Source organism: Vidua macroura, chromosome 3, assembly GCF_024509145.1.
Source record: "Vidua macroura isolate BioBank_ID:100142 chromosome 3, ASM2450914v1, whole genome shotgun sequence".
Classification (NCBI taxonomy): domain Eukaryota; kingdom Metazoa; phylum Chordata; class Aves; order Passeriformes; family Viduidae; genus Vidua; species Vidua macroura.
The window spans coordinates 65,085,816-65,107,728 of record NC_071573.1 but is presented as its reverse complement, the minus strand read 5'-3'; the positions used below and the strand labels follow the sequence as shown (position 1 = coordinate 65,107,728).

At 38.5% G+C, this 21,913-nt stretch overlaps 1 long non-coding RNA gene across 1 annotated transcript; it reads left to right on the top strand.

The window, feature by feature from the left end:
• The first annotated feature begins 17,432 nt into the window (after positions 1-17,432).
• LOC128805323 (uncharacterized) lies at positions 17,433-20,560 on the top strand. The gene is made up of 3 exons (XR_008436388.1): positions 17,433-17,785; positions 17,928-18,148; positions 19,334-20,560. It is a non-coding gene; the product is annotated as an uncharacterized LOC128805323 (long non-coding RNA).
• The last annotated feature ends 1,353 nt before the right edge of the window (positions 20,561-21,913 follow it).

Sequence of the window (21,913 nt, the reverse complement as noted above, 5' to 3'; positions counted from 1 at the left end):
CATCCAACCTGACTTTAAAACCTCCCAGGGATGGGGCATGCACAACTTCTCTGGGCAACCTGTTCCAGTGCCTCAGCACCCTCACACCACCTCTTCCTCACATCTTATCTAAACCGACTCTCAGTTTGAAGCCCTTCCGCCTTGCCCTATCACTGTATGACCTTGTAAAAAGCTTTTTCCTGTCTTTCTTGTAGGCTCCCTTCAAGTACTGGAAGGCCACAACGGGGTCACACTAAGTCCTCTTCAGGCTGAACAATCCCAATTCTCTCAGCCTTACCTCACAGGAGAGTTGCTCCATCCCTCTAATCACCTTCATGTCCCTCCTCTGGACTTCCTCCAGTAGGTTAACGTTCTTTCTAAGTCTGAACTTTCTCTCTTACACTTTATAGAATATTTGGTGCCAGAATTTGTCTATTCTGCTGGATAGAGGAGTCCCAAGGCTTCATTTGTTTGGTGTTATGGTGCCAATACTTACCCTGGAAATTGTCTGTTGTTTGTGGTCAAAGCATACTTTTATTTGCATAAGTATCTTTGAATAAGAGTGTGTGAATAGAATAAAGTATTAATAACCTAATAGAAAATTATTAATAACTTAATAGAATAAGGTGTTAATACTAGATTAGCGACAACTCCAAGTGATTAGGCAAGTTTAATTGGTTTAAATAAATACCAGAAACTAAAAAACTGTCTTCTTTTAACTGAGACCAGAAAAAATAAGTGTTAAAAATGGAGAATTCACTGGGTCAAGCAACACTTTAAAACTTTATCTAGCTTTTTTTTTTTTTTAACTGCAGAAAAAAATGGGTCTTAAGGTCTTAGCAATTCAATTTGATCAATTTTTGCAATTTATCTACAAGCTTTTTCTGTCATTAATGGAGATTTGTTAATCTTGTAAAATTGGATTGGCTTGCTTTGTTTTCTGTGTACTTCTGACCTACCTCTGGGCACAGAAGATATTTATGATAGATTTGTTTAACTTTTTGATCTGTTAAAATTGTAATGCTCCTGGAGTTTATGAACAATGCAATAACAATTTATATCCTCAGGAAAATACCACATCTATTGTAGTTTCTTTCAAGGGTAATGACACTTTCTATTATCTCTGTCAAAGTGCTACTGTGAATTATCTGAATGAATGTAGCCCTTTTCTTCCCTGTTCATAAGCAGATCCAGATTTTTATAGAAACAATCATTACTTGCAAGCATTTGCCAAACAGCAAACCCATTTTATGTTATGGATTATTTACTATTTTTTTTTCTGTCTGAATTCACTGTGAAAAGACTGGTCACCTCACCAGCACTACTTCTTTTCCATTCTTGCATGGAAATATCTTTTAAAAACCTGTAGCTTATCAATAATGGGAAAAAAAATCAATTCATGCCAAATCATCTATTGCATATGCAAATATACTTGTTTCTGCATATGAAAAGAGGCTGGGTGCACAGTAATAGAGACAAAGCTCCTTTAATGCAAACAACAAGAATAAATCCTGGACTAAAAAGCTTTTCACATTCACATGGATTTTTGCAGGAGCATCATCTTATTGGAATATCAATGGCTGGATGGACAAGGGGTTCAAGGCATTTACTTTTTACATTACTCCTTTGGTATAAGATAACTTGTAGAATTACAGTAAGCTGCTCTTGCAAGTCTTTTTATTGAGCTTATCACATAAGCCACCTTGACCTCTTTATTCACCCTCCAAATATATGTTATAATTAAGAGTAAGTTTGTAACTTTTAACAGCTTTTGGAAAACCACAGATGTTTTGGATCTATGTTTTCTTCTGAATAGAGTCACAGCTGTGCAAGCAGGGATGGAGAGCTGAGTGTAGGAAGAAGGCTGACATAGCAAGATTTCTGTCAGCCATAATGTTTGTGTTCATTCTGTGAATGCTGAAATTTCAGTGAGAACAATATATTGCCCTGCTAAAAATCCAGCAAAATCTAAAATAAAATGTGCATTAATAACTGCTGGTTCTGAACACTAGATGAAAATGCCATATGTCCAACTCAGACAACAAACCCCCTAGATTTTCAGTGATATTAAAAACAAGTAGGATAATGTTTAAAGGGATTATAACCTCATTTCTTATGACCCAAAATTAGCATTCTAATAGGCTCTCTACATGTAATTTTTTTTCGCTTTTTTTTTTTTTTTTTTGGTGTAGTTATATGTAAATGCTCTTGGGACTGGAAAAATTAACAAAACTGCTTGGAAAAAAATTTAGCTTCTGAAATCTAATTTAAAGTTCTATCCATTAAAGTCTCTTACATTTCTCCTGATTCTTTGTCTCTGATGCATCTATCACTCCAACTGGAATATGCATCAGCCTGACTCAAAGGGAAAAATGAGGGAGCATTCTGACATGAGTATATTTATGACTAAGTCTTGTAGAGCCTAACTGAAAGAGGACCAAAGAGGTTCCAGGGAAATTAAGAAAATAAGCCATTTTTCAGAAATTAAAAATTCTTTACCTTTTTGGAACAGTTCAAGGAAGAATATTTTGGGTGTCCAATTCTCTACTAAGTCCACAAGCTCTTCAGATAAGGGAGAAAAGCAAAAAGGCAGCTGAATAGAGACTCTCTAATGGGCAGAGTAAAGGAAGGAAAGCAAAGTTGACTCAAATTTAGCACTGCCTGAATTAACTACATTCCAAGCTCACCAAAAGATAGCTTTCAATATACCTTTATAAAAAAACTTCTTATTTATTTAAATTGCTTGAAAAAATTTTAACTAGTGCATATTGCCTAAAAGGATTTGATTTGATGGAATATGAGGTTTTAAAATTAAGAATTTAATGAAATTAGGAATAGATTAAACAATTCAAGAATAAAACTGATGTTTGGACACCATATCTATATCAGAATAAATCAGTTTTAGTCTTTTTCTTACAGAAGTCTACAACCAAACTCTAAGGTAATTTCAGAGTAAACAAGTTTAATCTTCGGTATAGCTCCTTAAAAAGTATGTTTCTCCTAAAATCCAAAGTTATTCTGTCTTTATACATGTTCCTTCTGCTCTACTGATACCTGTGTGAATATTAAATCTCATATGATGTTTGATCTCTAGAGGGATTATTTCACTCAGATAAGAAAGGCTTGGGCTTTATGATAATCAGGGCTGTTCTTTACCCAAGCAGGTGTGAATATATGTAGAACAGGGGAAAGACAGTGATCTGCTATGAATATTTATCAAAACACTTCTTGCAGCTGGAAGAGCTGACTAAAGAAAACAATGCCATACCATTACACTGCCATATATACTTCTCATGTATTTGTCCCATTTTGAAAAAGCCATTTTAGAAATACCTGGAAAGACAAAAAGAGACAGCTTGTGCAATATATTATCTCTTCTAAAATCCATCAGCTGCCTAATCTTATTTATAATGGACCATGGTCTCCTTTGAAACCATCTGATTGCTTTAAAAATCTCTTTGGCGCAAAGCACTTGCCTGTATTGAGTATGTAAGGACATCACTAATGAAAGCGTGACACATCTCGTCCACGCACTGCTTCAGCCTCACTGTGACAACCACTGTGGCCAGAGTCACACCTGAAGAATGAAAACATCTTGAGCATTGCAGATGAGTTTCTTGTTGACAAAGAAGCTGAATATATTAAAAGTTATGGTACAGTACATGTTATTGTGAGGGAACCTTGTAACTAAAGCCAAAGGTTGGCTGTTGCAATTTGTGTGGGGTTTTCTAAGCATCAACACAGGCCTTTCATGTCCTGGGCCAGTCCAGGACTGAGAAGACATAAAGGTGACCTACAGTTACTTAAGTACCTCTTCAGAAGTATCTTGTAGGCTGTTTTCTGACCATGGGTTCTACCCCTGCTGTGAAGCCATGGAAAAGAATTTCAGTAGTAGGAAAAAAGTAAACAGAAAAAAACCCCACCTTTAAAAAAAAATATATATAACACACATTCATCTTGTGCATAGTTAATCAGTTTAAGCTCCAGAACTCACCCGAGAGACAGGAGTGTGGAATTTCCTGTGCTCAGCTATGTAAACTGTCCATCTACTCTGACAGACAGAGAAAACAATGGATTCTGGGCCTTTATATGTGGCAAGACCATCAGTGTATAGTTCAGAAGAGAATTTCTCTTTCCTAGACCCCAGGCTGACAAAATTCTGAGTAACTGGAAGCACAAAATGTAAATGGGAACTCAATAGGATTAAATTTACATTTCAAATTCAGAAATTGAAATTTTATATTTGGCAGGTCAGTCTTTTTAAGGCTCTTCAGATGAAGGTTCTCAGACTTGGAATATTCAAGAAAACACTATGGAGTTGAGTTTTGTGGTAAGAAGGCAAATAAAATGATCAGTAAAGCAATAAACAAAAAATGAGGTATTTTTCTGTGGTTACACATGCAGGACCAAAATAAAATATGTCTGTTGTAAGCTACCAATATAATGATAGTGTATTCATTGACTGTAGAAAACAGAGCACCATGAAATACTTTCTCTAGTACTGAGGGTTAATTGCATGAGTTATTACCGTCAAGATGCATTAATAGGTACATACAAATAATTTTGTGCTCTTTTTTTTTTTTCTGTTGAATAGAGAAGAAAAGAGATTACCTGTACCCAGAGGCTACAAAAGGCAATTTGTAAACAAGAAAGGCATAATGACAGTTCAAACTACCCTTCTAGATTTATGTGGGGGTCACACAAATAGAGGCTATTCTTAATTTGTGTGAGGACCCCAGGTAAGGTCAGCCTAATTGATTCAGTCTGAAATAAATATTTGAGGTTGTGTTAGCAGGTTCAGATTTTTCTACTTACAGCTCACACTGGGGAAATTTCGTCACTGAGCATGAGGCAGGAAACCTTATACTCTGTCTCCCTCTGTGCTCAATATCCATGCTCTTTAGTTTATGGTAATATTGTATACTGAAATTCCTGTCATAAACTGCCAAACAACAATTTATTCTCTGCTCTCCCACAAGGAGATTGCTAAAAATAACCAGAATCAGCAGATAATGGGTCAAGGGTGCCAGGATGCTCTCAGTCTGTGCCACTTCTCCATGGAGGGTCCAGCAGTATTGCTGCTCCTACCACTTCATGTGCAAATCTTCTGCTTTTCATTTGCAATGCTGAGATGGCAAAGCCAGTCTTTCTTAGAATTTTGTCATTCTACAAAATCTGTCCTTTTCTTCTGAGAGGAAAAGCTCCTACACTCACTCCAGCAAGAGACTTGAATAATAACAAGCCCCAGTAAAGTCCTTCTCCACTTTGTTTTGTACTTGTAAAACTTAAAGCCTTTACACCAACTGTGTCAAGTGCCCTTGTAGAAGCTCAAAAGGGAAGAAATCATACTTTATAAGAAACAACTAATTTTAACAGTCTAACTAGACATGACTAGGCAATGGGGAGGGCTACTACTATGCTTGCCTATTCTGTGGTACAAAGGGATTTGGTTAATTAGTCAAGGCTGTGCCAGAAATCTGTGGAAGAGGTGGCAACTCAGCTTGGCTCATTTGAGATCCGTACTGTAATTATAAGGTCATACTTTCAAGAGAATTAATACCAAAAATGTGTTTTTGGTTTTTTTTTTATACATAGGATTGCTTATGTTTAGATTACAGGATTACTTAGAGTTCATTGCCATTTTGTAACACTGACTGAAGAGATTTGTAGCATACAGGTTATGGAATACATCATATAAATATAAAAATGTAGTAGAATATTTGCTAGGCAATATGGAAACAATTTTCCTACTTTGTCTAAGAGAAGGATGAAAGCTAAATAATTTGTCCTAATTCATATATAATTTACAACATACATAATAACTAATTTACAGTTTCTGTGTTTCCAACCACCAGTAATGGTATTTAATTTATTTTCTTTGGAGGCCTAACTGGTCTGTTAAAGGATTTGCACACTTGTGAGCATATTTGGATCTCTCCAGTAATAGATGCCTTGGCTTCATATGTAAAAACAATCTTTCCATCAGTGATGTTGGCCATAGTGATGTTCAGATGTGTCAAATCTGGCAGATCCTTTGTTTTCCAGAACAACTCATTCCTTTAGTGGGACAGTCCTAAAAAATTTCTAGTAGCTCCAGTGTATTGGGTTTGTGAGGACAGGTTTTTGTTGTGGGGATGTTAGAGGGGTGGTTTCTCTGAGAAGTTATGAGAAGCTTCTTCCATGTCCAGTAGTGCCAATTTCAGCTGGTTTCAGGATGGATGTGCCACTGGCCAAGGCTGAACACATCAGTAATGATGGTGATGCCTCTGGAGTAACAGACTTAAGAAGGAAAAAAAGTTACTGCGCAGCTGTAATTGGGACTAGAGAAGAGCAGGGTGAGAACATGTGGGAGGAACAGCCCTGCAGACACTAAGGTCATGGCAGAAGGAGGGGCAGGAAGTGCTCTAGGTGCTCAAGCTGAGTTTCCCCTGCAGCCTGGGTTGCAAACCATGGTGAGTCAGGCTGTGTCCTTGCTGCCCATGGAGGACCACAGGGATGCAGGGATCCACCTGCAGCCCATGGAGTTCCACAGCAGTGCAGAAATCCACCTGCAGCCCATGGAGGAGATCCACGCCGGAGCAGGTGGATGCTGAGAGGAGGCTGGGACCCCAACGGAGGCCTGTGCTGGACCAGGCTCTCCTGACAGAGAACTGCAGACACATGGAGAGAGGTGCCCATGCTGGAGCAGGTTTCCTGGCAGGACTTGTGATCCCATGGGGGACCCACACTGGAGCAGCCTGTCCTTGAAGGACCATGGAAAAGTGCTCCATGTTGGAGCAGTTGGTGGAGAACCATTGCTTGTGTGATGGACTCACGGTTGAGAAGTTCATGGAGAACTATCTCTCTAGGAGGGACCATGCTGGAGTAAGGGAAGGACTCTTCTCCCTGAGCAGTGGCAGGAACAACGTGTCATGAATTGACTATAAGCCCCATTCCCTGTCTCCCTGCACCACTGAGGGGGAGGAAGTAGAGCTAGGAAGGAGGGACAGGTGTGGGGGGGGAAAGTGTTTTCAAGGTCTTATTTTGCTTCTCATTATCCTGCTCTGTTTTGGTTTTTTTTTTTTTTGTTTTTTTTTTTTTTTTTTTTTTTGGTTTTTTTTTTAGTTTTTTTTTTTTATAAATCAATTAATATCTGTAATTCAAGTCTGTTTTGCTTGTGACAGCACGTTGTGAGTGATCTCTCCTGGTCCTTATCTCAACCACTGAACCTTTAATTATATTTTCTTTTCCCTATCCACTTGTGGAGAGAAGTGATAGAGCAGCTTTAGTGGGTGCCTGGCAATCAGCCAGGGTCAACCTACCACATCCAGTTAGCCTGGTTCTTGCTTAAAAAACACAACAGCTGTCTGCTCTGAAAGGAGAACTGTGACAGTAAGAAAGACAATACTGAAAGGGAAGAGCCAATTTTCAAATACCGTTTATATTTTCTCTTTACACCTCTGAGAATACCCATCAAAAACTCTCTTGGGGTTTCTCAGAAAGGACAACTGCCAGGGTGAATTGTGAGGGAATCAGCTTAACTTACCATGCTGCTGCTGAAATCCTGTCTGAGGCTGTTAATTTATACAAAGATAAACAAAATGCTCTTATTGCCTCATATGCAGTTTTGACAGATGGCTCTTAGCATTCAGCCCAGGTGTAAAGAGACAGAGATGAATGGATCTGTTCTTTTTAATTCACACACATACTTGTGACTTTCATCTCTACCTGAATAGCTCCTCAGGCTGTCTATCTATTTCTTGTTCCATGCAATAGACAGATCTTCTTCTCTCCCAATACTTACTTGATTGTGGCTTTTAACAGAAGTCCCTCCCTCTGGAATATTCAATTTGCTGAGAATAAATCATAGATATCATTAATATCTGATTTAAAAATAAAATAATATTTAATTATGAATGTACATGAGTTCTTGGCTCAGTGGAAAGCTGTAAGAAAAGAAGAGAAAAAAATACTTATCCTCCACATCACATATGTAAAAAGAGGCTGTCTCATTTCCCATTTCCAAAAATTAGATGAGCTACGTGAATTTGAACAATGAAAGTAGACAGCAAGATTGAAATTATGGTCTCTTTTTTAATGTAGGATTTCCCCTATCCTAATAAGCATCTTGACTAACTTTCTTGCTGAAATCCACAGATAATGTGCAGTACAGAACACGGGAGAAGTTTCATGTCATGCTCATATTCTGCAAGTATTTTCAATCTGTGTCACATTGTTGGAAACAGCAGAGGATGAAAAGCAAAGAAGGTGGCAGAAGTAGCAGAGATATCTGTTACTTTGCTCTTAAAATTATGTCTTAGAGTGTACAGAATCTGAAAGTTCAAAGTATATGTTGCCATTAAGGAGGGCTGCAGAAATAGAAGAACAAATTGGGCACAGAGGATCTTTGAAATTAAGGTAATAATGTGCATGAGACACCTAAAAACAAAAAAATCAACTCAGCTCTGCTGCGGTCAAGGTCTTGTGGTGAATACACCAGTACTCCATACCTGTTAGCTTAAGATTTTTATTTAACTTTGTGTTATAAGGCAAACCATAGTAAGTTAATGTCAAGATGCCCTTGATAATTATCAGCATCAGAGAACATTTTAGTCGGGGCTTCTGGACCTGAACTTTCCCAGTTTCAAACCAGAAAACATATTGGCTGAGTGGAAGCTATTTTGCTGCCTGACTGGTTTGAGCTATTTTCTATTATGTAACATTGCTATCTTTGCTGAAGAGATTAAAGTATTTATTTTCTTCCTCAGTTTCTAATCTCATGGTTTGGCCAGTGAAAGCTGAAAACCTGTCTGTGTCTCAGACCTAGAGATTTTGGTGTATTTGAGACCAGTCCACTTGTCCCTCTTTACTAATTTAGTTTAAATGTGAATGTGTTACAGAACTGAACTTAATCACCACCACTAAAGTGATGTGTGATACAATATAATTTCTCTCCCATGCTTTTAGGAAGCTTGCTAATTCAATACAAATTGAAGGATTTCATTCAGGATTTTGTCACACTGCCAAATGCACTGGCATGGGATTTGCTGGACTCGTGTGCCTGCACAAGCTGCTGCTGCTGTAACAATGTGTGGGACAACATAGCCCTTGTCTCAACAAACCATAGCAAGTTTGTTAAGATTATTTGAGGTCAGTTAACCCAGGGGATACTAAGTGGAGATGCAGGCTGTGCTGCTTTGGATATTTTCTCCTCTCCCTATTTGCCCAGCATATCTGGCAGAAACCAATATTAATGCTGCTTCCAGTGATGGTAATAAACAAAAGAGTTCACTAGCTCTATCTGCTGCCTTTGGCTAAGGTCTGAGGCAGGAAAGAGGGTGAATTGGTTGTGAGTGGATGAAATCAGTCCATGCAGTAAGAAATCTCTGCATGCTTTTTAATCTTTCTGTTCCCAAAGGATGTTTGAACTGTATTTACAAGGATTTCTGATGACATTTTAAAATCATATATTATCACTAAAATTTGGAATAAGATGGACTTTTTTTTTCTTTCAGGATAAAGTATTTAGTTAATATTTCTGCTTTTCTGCCAGAATATCATCATTTTTTAATAAAAAGCACAGATAACAATTTGAAGTCTTCACACCTAAAGCAGAGTTTGCTTTTTTTAGTTTAAACCTATCCAGAGTGAGAAGTTCAAAGGAAACAGCTCCAATAGGTGAAAATAAAGCCTTTGAAATACCCACTGATTCTGCTATCTGGGATGGAGAAAAGGTCTTACAGCCTCTTCTCCAGATGTGCACTTCATGTGCACCTTCATGTGCTCTGCATTTCTCCCTGCAGGAAGATGGGAAGAGTCAGAGGCAAAGAGAATCTGACAGAGGAGGATAAAAAAGCCAATCTCAAAAGTTACTGCTTGGTGTGAGGCTGCTTTAATGCTGCAGCTGGCTTAAGAAATGCCAAGTTCTTTGAGATGTAGAAGGCTTGATGTTAAAGACAAAATATAGTAAGAGGCAGTGTTCTGTTTAAAATTCCATCTATGGGGTTTTGATTCTCTGCCTTGTATGTTCTGTCTTCTAATCAGCCTATGGATAAGACTAGTGAGTTCATCTCTACCCTGGTGTAAATATAAAACTCAGAAGTGAGTGATCATTCTTTACTTTGATAAAACCTGTGAAAAAGCACTGAAATATTGCATACTTGAAACAGAGAGAACACTTGAATGTGCTTTCTCAAATTAATATTTGGGAAAAGACAACATTATCCTTGCAAATATTCTGCCTGGAGTTGCTCTTTTCTGGAAACTCTGCAAACTTTTTCCTCACAGGTTTTCTCTCTGTTCCCCATACTTGCCTATTGTGTGGAGTCAAAGTTCAAGTGTGTATTCCCTGCTTTGAAATACTCTTCTGTGCTGAGATGCAAAGGCAAACAGAATAAGTTTTGATATTCTATGAACTGGTCCAGTTATGGCTGGAATTATCTGATGCCTTACTGAGGAGTCTGTATTATTAATGAAGTAGCTAGAAACCTTTCTGTGAAGGGGAAGAGGGTGACAGGAGAGACTCTGAATATGCTTCCACCCTCTCTTTTTCCAGGCATTTCCTGGGGATGACATTTCGTAAGGTTGCACTGCCTGAGAATAATATTTCAGCTAGACGGAGAGTGCAGCGAAATGTTTCACTTCTGTGTGTTGCATATGTGCCTCAGAGGAACATGTTAGCTCAAACACAGGGCCATCCTGCTATGCAAATCTGTCCATGCAATTTCCAGATGAGAGATGGATCCTATCCTACCATCTCAGAGTGTGGGCAGAATAAGTTTTTGTCTGATTCCAGACCACAGTGTAGGCATACCCATTCTTCTGAATTTGCACATAAAGTCTTTCGCATGGGAAGCTGGTTTTTAGCCCACATGCAAGCTGTGAAAGGCAGGAGCTGCATATCCTGTAAGTGGCCTTTTCAAAACTCTTCTACATCTCAACTGACTTCTTAACACTTGTGGTTTCAGCTTCTGGGCTGTGAGGTAGGGGCAGAGTGCCAACTAGCAAAAATTATAGGATGGACGTTGAAAAGGTTAAATCAGTCCTGTGTCTTCCTAACTATCTTTAATAAATGTTGATAGGCAAAATAATTTTGATTTCTTGTACTGCTGCTGCAGACAGCTGGAAAAAGAAGAATCTTTTAATGAATATGCACGATTGTAATAAGAACAGAAAATGGTACATATACTTAAATTTTTTTCTCATAATTTGAAGACTGTATTCTTGTGATCCTCCTGACATGATATATCTGAGCTGTAAAGCAAAATTTGCATAGCTTTTGATCTTACAAAAGGCTTCTATTTTACGAGTCTGGTATAATTTGATGCTTCAGTGGTTTTGACTTATAAATGGTATTTGCAAATCTTTTTCATTCTTTTGGAGCTGAATTTTATGGAGAAATAATAAGTAGATGACATTTTTGTAAGTGGGAAGAACTGGCCTGTCTCTGTGGGCTAGAGAACATTTTCCTCTGGAGTGGAAGGTAGTCCCTGGTATGTTCTTCCTCTGACCTAAGCTGTCTTGTTTTTTCAAACAGAAAAGTAAATACACCTTTAGGCTGAAGAATAAAATATTGCAGCCTATCCAACCCAAAGTCATTTCCCCCATAAAAATTGGAATTTTTTGCTATCATGCCTTAGTGAGTCATCACAGATTTTAACCACTCCTGGCAAATATTTGAGGTGATTTAGTTACCTCTAAAGTTTTGATCATCTATAGAGAGAATGGTTTGATACAAGCTAAATTAAATACATAACAGTAAAGTCTCTTCTAAGAAAACAACTTTCAGCATCAAAGCTATGCATAATTTCATTGAGTAGTGCTAGAGATGACAAACTACTTCCAACACACTGACATTTAAAAGGCAGATATAATATTCAGTATGATTTTCAATTTCTGGGCTGCAACAAACACAGTCTGGGAGGATTTATTTGCAAAATGCTCTCAAGCAATTTGTAAGAAGATCTTTGCAAGATTTAGTGAAGATCTGCAGCAGCATGAGGCACTCTTACACTGGTTACCTAAAGTGAGGAACAGCAGCTACAGTAACAAACACAGACAGGCTAGGAGCAAGTAGAGAGGGCAGAAGGCTCACAGTGTGCAAACCAAGACAGCTGAAACAGGAGGGAGATTGAACCAATCACTAAAACTGACTGGTTTACTGTTAATTAGTTTTGATAGTTTTGATAAAGATAAATTTAATACTTCTGATTAAAGGCCAAAAGAGGAGCTAAAAGGTGACTCCAGCTAATTTTACTGTTTAAGAGTGAACCTATATGATGTGAAGCTCGTAGGAGCTTTATGAGACCCTTGGTACAGATCTGGGACAAACATCAGACATCTAAGTTTTAAAAGCTGGTCTGTGTGTTACAGAAAGGCTTGTCTTGGATATAATAGAGCATTTGTTACAACCCAGGTGGAGGCAATGATGAAATTGGCAGATGAAACAATAAACGCACCCAAAAATTGAAATACAAACCTGGTTAACCAACGTCTGCCAAAACTGGGGATTTCTGTATTGCAGCTCAATTCTAGCTTGAGAGTGTGTTGTGGTTTTACCCCAACCAGCAACCAAACCCCACACAGCTGCTCACCCACTGGAGAACTCATGGGTTGAGATAAGACTGTTTATTAGTGAAAGCAAAAGCCATGCACACAAGTAAAGAAAAACAAGGAATTAATTCACTGCTTCCTATGGGCAAGTTACTATTGAACTTACTAGACAGAAAGAGATGGCAAAGAAACTTGCAAGTTAAGTTGTAAGTTCAATAGTAAGTTCAGCCATTCCCAGGAGAGCAGGGCCCCATCAAATCTAAAGGTAACTTTGGAGAACACCATCGCTCCAAATGTTGCTGCCTTTCTCCCCACTTTATATACTTCTTCTCCCCACTTCTTCTCCCCACTTTATATACTGAGCATGATGTCATATGGTCTGGAATATCCCTGTGGTCAGTTTGGGTCATCTCTCCTGGCTGTGTTTGCTCCCAGCCTCTTTTGCACTTCCAGCTTCCCTTGACAGTGTGTCAGTACAAAAAGTAGAAAAGTCCATGGCTCTGTGCAAGCCCTGCTCAACAATAAAAACATCTTTATATTATCAATTCTGTGTTCAGCACAAATCTAAACACCCACACCAGACACTGGAAAGAAAATTAACTCTCCGTCAGCCAAAACCAGCACAGAGTGGTTTCAGCAGCCAAACAATATTGATGGTGGGGTGATTAAGAGTTTACAGTGGTCAGACCACTTTCCTTCCTGTAACTGCAGCATCAGTGCTAACAGGAAGATGGATTTCAAGACATACCTGTCTTGTGTACAAGTCAGTGACTGGGAAGCTGGAATTCAGCTTCAACTCACTGAAGAATTCTTCTTGCAATCCAATGTTAATGAAAGGGAAATAATTTGTGTCAGAATTTTCTAAGAATGCCAAAAAGGGTGTCATTAGAGGAGAGGTGTAGAACTTAGGCAAGGGTGATGATTCTGCATAAGAAAAACTCCATCATATTTTATTTTATTTTTCTGAATGAGAGATACTTGATATAGAGAGCCTGTTAACAATGACTCATTCTGGCTGAAAAAACCTGTGGTACTGCAGTCTGGATTTTGGTGCATGGACTCAGGCATTGAGAAACACAGCATCTTATAAATTTGAAATATAAATGAAAATAAATGGTATGTTTATGACAAATAAATCAGGAAAAGTCTTTTCTTACTTTCTAAAGAGGCTGCACCTGGGCTGGGGGTGCTAAGTCCCTGAGGCTGGCTGGAGCTGTGTTTGACTGACTGCTCAAGACAGAGGACTTGCATCTGACAGAATTTTAATGCAGAGAAAACTTGTGAGAAGCAGGGTTGGAAGAGCAGAAAGTCTTTCTTTCCCCTCTGCCCCAGTTCTAACCAAGAGCTCTTAGGAGCATCTAACAGACTCTGAAGGGTGACTCAGGAATTGTGGCTAAGTATGGTGCTTGCAGCAGAAAGCTATAAAGAGCCAGATAGTTTGAAATGCTAGACACAGAGACTCCGGTGGATTTTAAACTGCTGTTATTGAACATGGACTAATGGGCAGCTTTTAAGTGACTCAGATATTTGTAAGGGAGAAGCAGTACATTTAGTTGTGATAAGGGAGTGAGGGAAATGAGATGAAACCTGGTTTAGTTAAATGTTTTGAACTCTGCAGATATGAACAAGGCTTAAATGATATTTCAAATATCTTTTCTGTGTTGTTGATTGTGTCAGATTCTCAGACCAGTGATAAGTACTGCAGCCAGGTCAATTCAAGTTGAGGATTGTTTGTTTCATTTACTAAAAATAAGAAAACAACCCTGGCTCAATAACACGTCGATTTTTTTCCATTTGAAGCCCTGTATCTGAACTGAGATTCACATAATATGGAAACAGAAATGGGACAAGGAGCAATAGAATATCCTTAGCCATGTTTATTTTTCATCATACCATATCTTGTATGTTTCTCCAATGCATACAGTTTAAACTGCTTATCTTCACGCAGTGAGGATTAAGTTGTAAATAACCATTACAGAAGCAATTTCTAAGAGAACTTAGCCAGCCTATATGATATGCATGTTACTTCTTATTACAAAGAAGATCCTTTTGTCATGGCTGTACTAACACTTGCAACATCCGAAGGCCTGTAAATTACTTTCACTCATCAAAGTGGGACACACATGTACATCTAGAAATGGACTGCTCTGGCTCCTAATTATCTGGAAGCACAAAATGGGTATCAAGGTGTCAACATCTCTGCTTAGAGCAGCCATCAGTGCAGCCAGAGCTGTAGAATAGTTAATGTAAAGAACAAATGCATTGACTTGCAAGTGCTTCTTTTCCTAGATGGAATGAAAGTGTTTCATATAACCCACAGCATTGTTTATACATGAATAGGAATTGAATATATGTGTAGTGTTGAAGAGATCTCTGAGGTTAACAGGGATGAGGGCAGGAATTTTAATCATTTAATGATTCCTTTGTTGGTAGTGGTGGTTGCCTCCTTTATTTTAAGATAAATAATTTTAAATGTCTGATGCTAGTAAAACTAGCTACTAAAAGCAAGTACTCATTTTTTAATTGCAATGCTGCTTTTAATGGATACAGAATATTCTGTGCCTAAAGTCATAATTCAGTTTTTGCTCCAGAAATTCTCTTGCACCTGTAACAGCTGCTTTCAGATATTTAAAAATCCCACCTCTAAGCCTTACTTGACATTAAAAGTTATGTATCTTCTTCTTTAATATTATATGGGTGTTCAAAAACACCAAAATAATATGCAAATAAAAGCCACATTGTATCAAATCCCTAATGGATCCAAAAGATATCCCAAACACTAAAAAGATACTTTGAAAGAAGTAAACTAGGGATTGTATAAAAAATTCACTTAGGTTTGGAAACAATCTACAGCAGACCAAGAGAAATGCTTTAGACAGAGTAACAGAACCTCAGAGGGCAAAGGCAAATAATGATAAAAGGAAAAATCAGCAAATTAAGAATAAAGGAGAAATAAGCTGTATGCTCTTTGAACCCTCAGGTAGAAGAGTTGGTGTCCAGCATATTGCATGTGCAACTAAGGGGAAGAACTGTGGAGGAGCATTGCTTTCCACCTTTCCCCTAAATGCCATTCAGCTTTCAAGTTAAAGAGTATTTGTCATGTTGTGCTTTGTTTTGGATAGGTGATGGGCAAGTATGTACTGCAGTGTATTGGTGCTCACAGCTCATCACTCTAGCATCCCCTTTTCCCACTGTGCTTTGTCTTTTATTGCACCTTCCAGCCAGCTCCACAGCTCCAGACCTACAGCTCTTTGTCATATGTGACTGCAACGGTATCATGGTAGAAGTGACCACCAAATATCGTGTGTATTTAGACCTGTCCTTGTTTACTGATGACAGGACCTGCTCATTCATCTCTTGGAAGATGTAAGCTGTCTGCTTGAAGGCATGGTTTGTGAGCAAAATCTCTCATAGATCTTTGAGGAGGTGGGAAATGAAGTTGAATTAAAACTTTTGTTGTTCCCCTCCTGCCTTTCTTTTGACTACAAACACTGTACCATCTTAAGAGTTAGGACACAGCTCTTTGGGAATTGGCATTGGGAAGAGCAGCTACTAAGGCTGCCTTTCCAACTCCCTCCTCCCAAAGGAAGGGTATGAAAGCTGCAGGAATGCATGGGACGGTGGAAAGCACAGCAGCACTTCATATAATCAATACTGAAAATTTCCTTAACATCCTTGTGGGCTCAGTGTTCCTTGTGCAGATAAGCCAGTTGTATTGAGATGTCTGAGTGGACCTGGGTGCAGATAAAGACCACAGCCTCAATTAGCCAAGAAAGACTGAGGTATTTGCTGTCAGCAAGAAGCTCATCCTGGCAATATGACAGGTTATGAACACCAAATGACATCCTGAGATCCAATAAATAGCTGTGCAGGTTCCAAATTTTATTTCAGTTGTTGATCAAAACAAGACACAGAAATCACACTGCAATTTGTAGATAAGATCCATCCTGTTTGTACACACATGTTATATCCATGCAGCATCTGATCATCCTCTGCTTAAGAACTTTATCTCCCTTACTCACCCTTGGACTGGGCTCTGAATATTTCACTATTCTCCTTTTACATTTGAGATTATTGAAGCTGATGGATATTTCATAGTAAATAGCTACTTTCAGGCTCACATTGTTTAGCATTTCAGCAAAATCTTTACACAAGCTGAGAAATGTTTCAGAAAGACTCACAGTGAATACCAAAGATTATTTTCACTCACAGATGTTGCTTCAGTGGAGAGCATAGTAAATTTTGCTTTGTAATACATGCTTCAGTTACCCTTTCTCTAAGAGACAGTCCAGATGAAATAACTTCATTTACAATAGAAAACAAAAATGTTATGTTTGGTCCTTTAGCTGGAATTAATTTCTGTTGGTTGAGCAATGTGTATGTAGTGTTTAACTTATCTGTTGTGTGTGTTTCAGGTCTTGTTTGATGCCTGAGAAACTTTTAATTCTTCCTTGTCTTTCTGACCCAGCCTAATCTCTGTGTGGAAACACAGCTAAAAATTCAGAGTGTGGTCACAGAAGATTTTAATACATATTATGCTAATGGCACATTTACAACAAGAGGTGGGTGCTTCCAGCCTTTTAGCAAATGAAACCTCTACAACCACACAGGAAATTATATGCCAAATTTGCAAGGTGAGTGCATGCTTGTTTTTGAAAAACGTTCTTAGCTTTCCTTTTTTTACAGGCTGGTATTTGCCATATGTACAAAAGACTTGAATACTCCAGTCAGGAAGATCAAAACATTCTGTGGGACTGACTGTTTCTTGGCAACAGGATGAAATGTCCTACATGCCTGGCACACCACTGTGAGGTGTTCCACCCTGTGCAGAGTGGCCAGCGTAATTGTGACATTATTATTATTGTGTGTAATTGGGAGTGGTTGTGAAAAGAATTCCATGGTCAGAGTGGTATTACCTTTCCTGCATGTAGTTTAGAGATTGGCTCCAGAGACAGGATCTACCTAGACTGGGAAGCAAAGCCTAAGCCTTTGCTTTGTATTCAGAGGAGTGGTGCTTGAGCTCTAATCTCATACTCCCCAAGAGTTTTATAATGTGGGATTTTTTGAATTTTCTGCTTAAGGCATCAAGGATATGGTGTCAGACAGTCTTTCTGAAGGGAAAAAAAGGAAAGGTTGTTTTCTGTTTCTTTTTCCCAGAGGCCATTAGTGTTGTATGTTTTTGTTCTGGACTTGCCTTCTAGTTCTCTGCAAATGTATCTCCCCATCTTTTCTCTGCTTCCTGGCTAGAGGAAACATGCGAGGTGGATCCGACAAGGTAGTCAAACTGAGCCCAAATGAAGTATTTTGCTTTATTTTTGTACCAGTTTTATTTGTTGATTTGTTATTTTTTTTTCTTTCTCTCTCCTCTCTTCCCACATGGTTCTGATACATCCATAAATTGGCCCAAACTCCTTCAGCAGTGCTTTTTTCTGGCTCTGTGGGTTCCTGTTTCATGCCAATGACACTTGGTGGAGCCTGGCTGCCAGACCAAATGGTTTGTAGCTGCCCTGCTGACAGTGTTGCCAGCATCGCTGCCTGTAGGAGTGCGCTCCCAGCACAGCCTCTCCATGCCCTGCTGCCCAGTCAAATGTGGAGCTCTGCCTTTTGAGTAGCAGAATTAGAAAAGGAGTGGACTGAGGTAGGAAATGTTTGCATACAGCTCTGGCAATCAATGATTCTATTCAGTCAATTTTATTGCCCCAACACCCTTATAAATGCAAGCAGAGTTTCTATTCTTCTGTTTCTGCTCTGTTAGCAAGCAACAGTTTGAGAGGGCTAGGTCTGTGCTTGTAACATAAACTCAGTAATATCTTCCAGAATATGGGCAGATATCACAAAAATTTGGTTTAATGTACTGAAAATACAGATAAACTGATTGCTCTGGTGCTCTTGGAACAGAAATTTAAGTTTTCCTCTAAGATTATGAATGCCTGTGAAAGAGTATTGTGGCTTGCTGCTTCCATTGTCACTGCTTGGAGTACAGTGCAAGGCTAGCAGAGAATGGACTGATATAAACCTACTGATCTTGTGTCCAAATATCCTTGCCTTGTTCATGTCCCCAAGGATGTATAGGGAATGTATGATTTTAAAAATGTATTAATATGGCAAGTGGTGAATACCAGACCCAATGCTTAATTAGTCAGCCTTCTCCATCTGCTTAACCATTCACTGGATGACAGCATTGGGTGCTCAGGACAAGCAAGTATCTAAAGAGTGTACCAGATTAGAAAAGTCAGACTTCTGGTCTCCAGGAGTCTGAAACAGAAAGGGATGCAGTAGAGCTGCTGTTTCTGCTCTACAGAGGTGTTGAAGCAGCTGTTTCTCTGTGTAGCTACATGCAAGATTTGTTTTTCTGCGTTCAGCACTCTTCTTGGTAATATTCTGATACTTGAACTCCCAAACAGATCAGGTTATTCAGCTTCTTTAATAGTATTCATATACTTGGGTATATACTGAACTTTAAATGAGGCAAAGATAGCAGCAGTAGGCATCTCTCACACTGTCCTGCTCTGACTTCCTTTTCCATCTTCTTACCTTTATCTCTTTCAAAAGCTTGTGAAAACGTCAGAGACAGCCAGGTCCTTCTCACAGCAGGAAACCTCTCAGACTTGGAACAGAATTCTTAACCCAGTTCTTGTTTTTCTAAATATGGCCTATTTCAAGGCTCATTTCACAGCAAGGTGTGCTGAAAACAGAGCTCTTCCTTTTTTGTTCATTGGTGACTGCACTTTTTTTCATGTTTCTTCAGACCCTTTTGTGCCATCCTGATTACTCTGTTTTGCTCTCAGAAGTTCTCCTGTATTTTTCCCCTCTCTACTTTCAGGTGCTTTGACAAGATAGGATCAGAATTGCTAAGTGGATCATGGGACAAATATTGCAAAAAGAAAAGCTGCACAGCCTGGAGTTTGACATTGTGTCCTCTGCTCTGTCAAATGCCCTTCACCCTGCCTGTACCGTTTTTAACCCATGGAAACTGGATGTTTGGGAGTCACAATGAATAATGTCTGTTCTGTATTTACCAAGCACTTCTGGCTGTTGTAAGGTCCAGCAGTGTTAAAAGGTAGGTGCTGGTTCTGGGGGCAGAACTCATGAGTTTGATTTGGGAATGAAATAGGACATATGCTCTTATGGAACAAGTAAATCACAGTATTAGGCACTCCAGCATGCTGAATTCAGTGATACCTTCACTGAAATATTAAGAGGAGGAGCATGTTTGCCACTTTTGCCTCCTATGTAGCTTACAAAAATGGAAGAATAAGTAAATAAAACAACTTCTTACCCTTAGAGTCTCCTATATAGCCCAAGTTCAATGCACTTACAGAAGCAGTAGGAAACTGGGGTTTCTGTGCTTTCCATGGAAAAAAAATACTATGCTGAGAAAGTCTCCAGAGTTAAGCTTAATTTGTAGAACATCTGTAATGTCATCTAGCTTCAGGGAGGTTTCTAAAACCACAAGTAGCAGTAAGTGCCTGGGCCAGACAGCAGGCTCAGAGCAAAAGGTCTCTGATTCTGCTCACTCACATGCTGCAGCTCCTGGTGCAGGGAGTCCCCAATCCAATGGTAATAATTTCCATTTAATAGTCCTTAACTTTTCTTCTCTACATCTAATTACATTTTGACTCTATTTAGAATTCCGGTCTTCACAGCCTCCTGCAACACATGGTTCTATAACTTAAGTAAGCTCAGTTTTACACCTGTAGTTATAGAATCACAGAATGGTTTGAGTTGAAAGGGACCTTAGAGATCACCTCATTCCAACCCTCTGCCATGGGCAGTTTGATAATTATTTTTTATATCCCTTTGTTCTGACATTATGAGGATCTGACTAATATTTCTTCTTCATCTACTAATTATTTTATAGCATGTCTACCATACTCCCACCTGTGATTCTTTCTTTTACCACCTCAAAACTCCTCATAATGCCATACCTTTGATCAAATTTCCCACATTTTTTTCTCTATTTATGTTGCATCTCTTTTGAAACAGGAGACCAGAACTCCATATAGGAATCAAGACACAGAGTTGTCCTTAATAAACACAGTAACATTTAGTATTTTCTTTGCCATCTCTTTCTGTCTAGTAAGTTCAATAGTCCCAATGATTTTTTGCCATCACAGATACAAAAAGGATATTTTCAGAGAACTATCTTCATCAGCGGCTTCAAAATCTCTTCCTTAGTAATGACAGGTGATTTCAAGCCTACCATCATATTCAGGTAGTTAGGTCTGTTTATTCCTCATTCAGGTTCCTTTGTCTTTAACCACATAGATTGTCTTTAATCGCACAGAATGTGATTTTATCTATACTGTTTCAAAAGGAATTTCATCAGTGTTGTTAAATATCATGACAGCGTCTGAAATCTGCCTTCTCCATAAGTCTGCTTTACTCCTTTGAAGTATATTAATATATTTCCTAACTTGCTGAATTGCCAAAACTGCAGATCCTTTTAAGACCGTACTTGCCTTTTAAATTTTTAACCTACAAGAGGCAAATGAGGGCTGGTGAAAAGCCAGTTTTGTAAACAGTGAGCTGCTGCTCAAAAGCAGGTAGAACACCATCATACTTTCAAACCCACCTGTCTTTTCAAAACATTAGGTGTCTTCTGAGCACATGTAAGGATAAAATCTGTTTGTTACTGTATAAATCCAATTGTGATCCCATTTTTTAAATTTTAAATACCATTGGGTATGTATCTAATGGTACATCCTTGGCTATCCATCAAAATTTTGTCCTGAAACCTGAAGCATTTGGATCTTCATCAGGAGTGTAAGCAGCCTTGTATGAACAGATAAACTACCAAATTTATCAGAGCTGATATTTTTATTTTGAAATTGGCAGTGGAGAAAGGTTGATGTAGCCAATGAGTAACATGTGCTCTCTTAACATCTGGTTTTGCTTTTCCTACCAGATACAACATTTAGCCCTAATTTTGAGTTCAGCAGTTACTCTTCTTTTTTTTTTTTAACTCTAAAACAGAAAGCATGCCACATCCAAAGACAAATTTTAAAAGTATTTATTTTAATGTAAATGAACAATTAAATGCACTTGCATTTTTTTAAAAAAATTTAATTTTTTTAAAGAACTTTTCTGTAATTCAGATTCAGTCACTGAATAATTGAGGTTGGAAAGAACTTTCATATGAATGAAGATTGCTATGCCCATTCTCTATTTTTAATGAGTGGGAAAAAAATTCACTCATTGGAGGTTAATGCTCCTTGCAGATTGAACATATCCAAATGCAGAAAGACTGAAATAAAAACCAGCCTGTGCTCCTTAAAGGGCATGCTACATTGTGAATGCATTTTTCCTGGCTACAAGAAAAGAAGACTAAATTTAGGTGCCACATCTAATCAAGAAATTTTATTGAGTATCTAAAGCCGTATTATCCTAGAGAGTTCAGATG